The sequence below is a fragment of the Phalaenopsis equestris genome, unplaced genomic scaffold, assembly GCF_001263595.1.
Source record: "Phalaenopsis equestris unplaced genomic scaffold, ASM126359v1 Scaffold000397, whole genome shotgun sequence".
In the NCBI taxonomy this organism is placed as follows: domain Eukaryota; kingdom Viridiplantae; phylum Streptophyta; class Magnoliopsida; order Asparagales; family Orchidaceae; genus Phalaenopsis; species Phalaenopsis equestris.
The window spans coordinates 64,557-71,364 of record NW_018164839.1 but is presented as its reverse complement, the minus strand read 5'-3'; the positions used below and the strand labels follow the sequence as shown (position 1 = coordinate 71,364).

At 35.5% G+C, this 6,808-nt stretch overlaps 1 protein-coding gene across 1 annotated transcript in view; it reads left to right on the top strand.

Moving 5' to 3' along the window:
* Positions 1-6,808, top strand: part of LOC110026713 (THO complex subunit 2) — a gene marked incomplete at its 5' end in the record, with an annotated part of 81,850 nt that overhangs the window by 68,876 nt on the left and 6,166 nt on the right.

The following is a 6,808-nucleotide window of genomic DNA, read 5'->3' as shown; positions in this document are numbered from 1 at the left end:
AGCTTAAAGGACTTCTTGTGGAAGTAGCTTTTAAGATATATGTAAAAAGCAAATCGACAACACTAGAATTTATTTAGGAATTTATTCAATTAGTACAGAGACATGAGTAGAGATGCATTTGATAAAAATTCAAGGTAATTATGGATCTGTTTGATGCACTGTTTCCCAAATCAAATCCATACAAATCCTAATTGATGCTAATGAAGCTTAAAGTAGTTTTTTGTGGGAGTAGCTTTTAGGATATATTTACAAATCAAATCAACAACACTAGTATTTATTTAGGGATTTATTCAATTAATTGTAAGAAAATATTTGGTATTTTTGCCTTTTTTTAATACAATATTATTGCACATTTCTTTTCTTTTCTTGTAATCACTATAAGTAGGATACATATGGCTAAATTATTGAACCCATCATGATTCATTATACCATTGCGTGAAATAACGCCTGCTTACTGTCAATTCAGGTTGAGTCTTTTTTAGAATTTCATATGTACTTTGTTTAGAGTTCCTAGGTTGAAGTCTGTATTAGAAGGTACGAGTATGGGTTTCCAAAGCACTCAGATGTGCTAAACCATTTGGTGACCCTGATACACAATTTTTCCTACTTGTCTTGACTTGTTTCTTCTCTGAGTCCTTTTGTTCTCTTTGATTTGTCTTCTTTCCCTCTCTCCCTCCCTCTCGTTCTGCTAGTTTTTTGTTCAAAGGGGCAAGTGCATTTGTTGTCAGTTTCATATTAGTTTGTTCTACATTCCTAACACAACAATGCAGGCCAGAACCACAGAGTGAGAGAATTAGTAGGGCATATCTTGGGGATTCCATACAGTTTTAAAACATATGTGCATTTTTTCTTGCAACCGTTCTTTCATTCATTCACTCCTTAAAGTTAGTTTCACCTACCCCATCATTTCAATTATAATACACAATGTAGATATGATTTGGTTTCTGAATTTTTACGATATGATGATTAAAATTTGAAAGGTTGAAATACTCGAGTAAAACAGATGATTGATGCTCAAATCCACAAAACTACATACCTTAACCAACTAGGCAACAAATTAGTTTGCACTTTTGCATAGATGTATGACAGATAAAATTTGGTTTTTTATAAAGCATACTCCAAATTGTTGGGGAAAAGGGTAAATTATGTCGGAAGAATCCTAATTTCAACTGTAGCTAGACATTGTGGGATAAATTTGTGCTATTATAAAAGCATATATCATATGGACTGCAATCAAAGAAGCTTTTATACTGGGCGATCCTAAGATTGCTGCAGTTCAGAATATTTGTTAATTAACATTTATATGTTTGAATTAATATTCCTTGTTTTATGGCTTTTGCATTTCTGTGCTTTAAGCTGTTGATTTGATTTTGCTGATGTGCTCTGTTTCTATTTCCTATATTAATTCTTGATCATTCATTTTTTGTACTCCCCCATTTTCCATTATCATAATAATAGGATGGTTCCATCAGAATCAATCAATCCTCGTCATTTATCATCTTCCGACAGTTAAGTGTCAAAACCAGAGTCAATGTTTTGTTTTATTGTCCTTGCTACTTTTTGGATTTTTTTTTTTTGGCTGACATGAATGGTTAGTTTTTTCACATAGCTTATTATGAACCCACTTTTGTCTTGTGTTAATTATTTCTATTTACTATTGTGCTAGCATTAAAAAGAGATTATTTGTTTTATGTTTAATTTCTTCTTAATTCAGGCACTAAGCAAATCTACTATGAGGTTGAGAGACTCCTTACTTCCAAAGGATGAACCTAAGTTGGCTATACCGCTTTTATTACTTATAGCACAGCACCGCTCCATGTAAGATTGTCAGCTTTAATCAATTATAGAATAATTTGAATTATATGACCCGTTTTAGATTAAACAGCACTAACACACGTTCTCATTCTTGCCTGTTTCTCTTTCCTTTGCTTAACAAAATTAGACCTCATTCCCTCCACCCAAATCACCATGAAAAATATTAATTTTGAATATCTCTGGTATAATATTTGATCAGTAATTGCAATGACTAACAATTCATCTAATTTTCGGCAACTACACATTTTTTTTCTTAATGTTTTGTTAAATGTCTTACTTTATGCTCAGGGTTGTGATTCATGCTGATGCTCCATACATTAAAATGGTTAGCGAGCAATTTGACCGTTGTCATGGGACACTTCTTCAGTATGTGGAATTTCTCGTAAGTGCTGTTGCTCCAACTTCAACGTATGCTCAGCTAATCCCCCCTCTCAATGATCTTGTTCACCAATATCACCTTGAACCAGAGGTAATACTTCATTCACTCTAGCTTTCACTTTCTGTAATATATCTAGTATCATTTAAAAGCTTATAATAGCTCCTCTCAAATCCGTCATCCTTTCTTCACTCTTCTTGTACAAGCTGGCTTGCTCCCACCGTGTTTTAGCTTTAAGCTTATGCTAAATTGAACTGTTTATTTTTCGCTATAGCTTCTCACTTCTCACTTGCTTGAATAAGCTTATAATAGGTTATGGTTAACACCTTGAATTGTTTATAGTGTGCTATTTAACTTATCATGCATTTGATCTATTTCAAATCAGGTGGCTTTTCTAATATATCGACCGGTGCTGAGGCTCTTCAAATCTACCACCAGTCCCGAAGTCTTATGGCCCCTTGATGCCATGGAAGATACACTCATGGCGAGTGAAGGAAATGATTTTGAGCAATCTTCTAGCAACCTTGTTTTGGATCTGGGTATTTCCAAAAATCCTATAATGTGCGTTCTCTTGCACAATGATATTTTTGTTTTCGCCTGTTTTATGGGACTACTGGAGCTCTTATGCCTGTTGATTTTCTTATCATCTAAGTTCAACTATCCTTTTGTTTTTTGCAGGTGGTCAGATCTCCTGGAAGTAGTTAGATCAATGCTACCTGTAAAAGCTTGGAATAGCCTCTCCCCTGACCTCTATGCCACATTTTGGGGGCTCACCCTTTATGATCTTTATGTTCCAAGAAATCGATATGAAGCAGAAATAGCGAAGCAGCATGCTGCCATTAAAGCATTAGAAGAGCTTTCTGATAATTCGAACATCGCTATTCTCGATAGACTTGTCAGGGAGCTTCAAAAGCACGAACAACATGTTACGTCCGTGCGCCATAGGCTTAGACGTGAAAAGGACAAGTGGTTGAGTTCTTGTCCCGACACATTAAAAATTAATATGGAGTTTCTTCAGCGATGCATTTTTCCGCGCTGCATCTTTAGCATGCCTGATGCTGTTTATTGTGCTAAATTTGTGCACATGCTACATTCGCTTGGAACACCATTCTTCAACACGGTCAATCATATTGATGTTCTTATTTGTAAGACATTACAGCCCATGATCTTCTGCTGCACTGAGTATGAAGCTGGCAGACTGGGAAGGTTCTTATATGAGACCCTTAAAATGGCATACTATTGGAAGGTTGTTGAGTAATTAAAATTAAACCATAATTATTTTTTTTAAAATAAATTATTTTTTTATTCACCATTTATTTAGAAGCTTCTGTTTTGCAGAATGATGAATCTATTTATGAACATGAATGTGGAAACATGCCAGGTTTTGCTGTTTATTACAGATATCCCAATAGTCAGCGTGTGGCATATGGTCAATTTATTCGAGTACGTCTTTACCACCGAAAAGTTCTTGAATATCTAATTTCAGTGCTTCTGCTATGAACATTATTTTAAGTTCATTATTTTCGCTCAACACTTTGTAACTACCTTCCAAGTACATGATGCCAATCTTGACTTTGTATTGATGCTTTTTTTCCCTTTTGTTATCAAAACACTGAAATGAACTACTTTTTAATTGAGTAAAGTGTGAATATAGTCCCCAGACTAATGAGGTCATTTTGATCTCAGAGTTTATGAAAGTGCTAAATAAGTCCCAAACTATTTTAATGTGAGTAAAAATAATCCTTATCGGGGATTATTTCAACCCATTTAAAAAAAAAATAGAACTAAATTGGCACTTTTTATGAACTTTGGGCCTAATATTGCCGCCTGTAAAGAATTGGGACACTTTTCTTTTTTTTAATAATTAAAAAAACTTTGTATTTATGGGTGTCTCCATTGTTTTTCTATGCCTTAAACAGTCCGAGTGAGTGACTATGTGCAGTTATCTATTCTCAGGAAAGAACCTGGTTGAAAAGGAATAAAATGTTTTGCGTAATTATCTTTTTTGGCCGCATCATATTTGATATATGATCTAAGTAGCAATTATTATCTTTTTCATTTTAGGCAGTTCCTTCTTTTCATAGAATTCTCTTTTTAGTTGTATTTCTGTCATCCATTATATTTCTGTCATCCTTTAGTATTTTGGTTCCAACTTTTTTGTTTTTGTAAGCTTGTTTGGAAACAGTTTTTTTTTATATAAATACGTTGGTTTAGATGTAATCCACTTTTTTATAGGTGCATTGGAAATGGAGTGGAAGGATGACAAGGTTACTGGCACAATGTTTGGAGTCCACTGAGTACATGGAAATTCGCAACGCTCTTATTATTTTGACAAAAATTTCTACAGTATTTCCTGTGACGAGGAAAAGTGGTGTTAATATTGAAAAACGGGTATACAGTGGAAATAGCTTTTGAAAACTGTATTGTTTGTATCAATTTTTCTATTGTCTGATTCCATAAAACATTTTTTTCTCAGGTGGTTAAAATTAAGAGCGACGAAAGGGAGGATCTTAAGGTGTTGGCTACTGGTGTGGCTGCAGCTTTGGCTGCTCGGAAGGTCTGTTAAAACTTAAAAAAGATCATTTGCAAGTTATCCAACTTTCATCATCCATTCCAACTTTTATGCATTCTCGTTTGTCAAGTTATTTCTTCCCTACTATGATATTCATAGAGAAATTTGTGATTCCAATGCTTACTCATCAATAAATAATACGAAGGCAACAAGTTTTATTAAAAATTAACTTTTGCCATAAAGAGTATCCGTAATCCTGCCTGTTCATTTTTAAGGAGTGCATCTTCTAAGATATATTATTGTTAATGTTGAGGGATTCTAATCATTGACTTGTTATTGTGATGTTATGTTATTATCAGATTCTAGCTTTTTGGTTTGTTAATAATATTAAAATAACAGATTCCTGAATAAATTTTGCTTTTTTTCTTTTGGATCAAATGTCTAAAAGTCAAACTTTTTAATGATCACATGAAATAAAAAACCAAAATAATAAAAAATTCAACCAGACAATCCCATTGTTTTTGGGAGACCTAAGTCTTTTCATCGTTGAATAATCCTATTGAATGGATCAAAATCAGAAGAGGTAGGCACTGTTAAGTTGGCTGAATTCCTCTTATTTGCCATCTAGCAGCAATATAACCATTTGAGGAATGGCCCCCTCCATAGCGCCTGTGCCAGCTTACTGGTAATCATCAGGTCTCTAAGGTGCTATGCTGAATATGCTGAGGAAACCTCTTTGTTAATGATTTCTTACTGATATTTTTTATTTGGTCTCTTATGGTTAGTAATTTTGATTAAGATTAGACATCAAAATGTTTGGATTTTGCTGACCAAGACAATATCATGTATCACTACACACATATGGGAACCACGATCAAGATCATTTCTACAGATATTTGAATGCCAGGCTCATCATTTCATTGATGTCAGTATTAAATGGGTAAACCATTATGGTTAATTTTGGGTAAATTAGCTTTTTTTATCTTTAAGCCTTGATGTCTACTTTTCTGAGATTTATGTATTTTTTATTGTTAATTATTTTGCTAGATCCTTTTTGTTTGATTATTTAAGCAGAGATGCTTCTCACCACTAGTAGAACCTGTTTGAGATGTGTGTTTCAATCCGATATCCATTCTTAGCTATCTTACTACTGATAAAAGAAAAGTGATAATATGGTCCTCTGACATTTTGCTGTCGGCCATTTTAATTCCAGAGTTTATAAGTGTCAATTTTATTTCTAGAGTCTTTTAACATGATTTTAAATAGTCCTTGATGATGATTATTTTAGCTCCCGTTAAAAAGGTTTGGGGACTAATTTAGCACTAGTAATTAAATTCTATGAAGTGAGATTTTTCCTCCACAGCTCCGTATTGATACAGTATTGCAGGAGCAATTTTACGATCTTGACTACAGTAATGTAGGCATAAAAAGCTGCGGGAGCCGATCCCACAATTTCTCTCATCTGGACCAAACCAGTGTTCAATCTAGACCCAAAGGGGCCGACCGGCTCTCCCACTGTGGTTTTGCGCCTCCTTTCTATAGCGGGATCCAATCTTAAGTATCTAAAGCTTATTTATGTGATTCTTTTGTTTGAGGTTTTCAAGTTTATGTATTTTGTTTAGGATAGCTGCTGGCGTCCGCTATTTCTCCTTTTAGTAGTTGTATCCGAGAGATTGGGTGTTGCTCTAGCCGTATCTCTCTCCTGAAGTGATGATTATCTTCCCCTATCCCTTCCGCATCCTCCCACATTACTCCCAACTTCTCTGTCCCTGCTGCAGCCGCTCGTAACAACAGTCCTGATGTTCTTCCTGTAGTTTTCAAGCCACTGACAGCTGCTTTCTGCTTGTTGCCACCATCCAGGTCAGCAAGGAGTTGTTGTTCCTGCCTTTTCTTGGCTTCCCCGCCCGCTGCTCCCCTCTCGATGCTCCGCCACCTCCATAACCTGCGCCCTACCCCTTTCCACGTGCTGCCACCTTCCAGAATTTGCCTCCCTCACTGCCACAACCATTTCAGCCGCCCGAACCACACTCCACCACTACCTAGCTGCTCTCCCAACCATTCCCCGTGCTGTCGTTGCTGTTCTGGCAGCCTAAATCGGTCCCCTA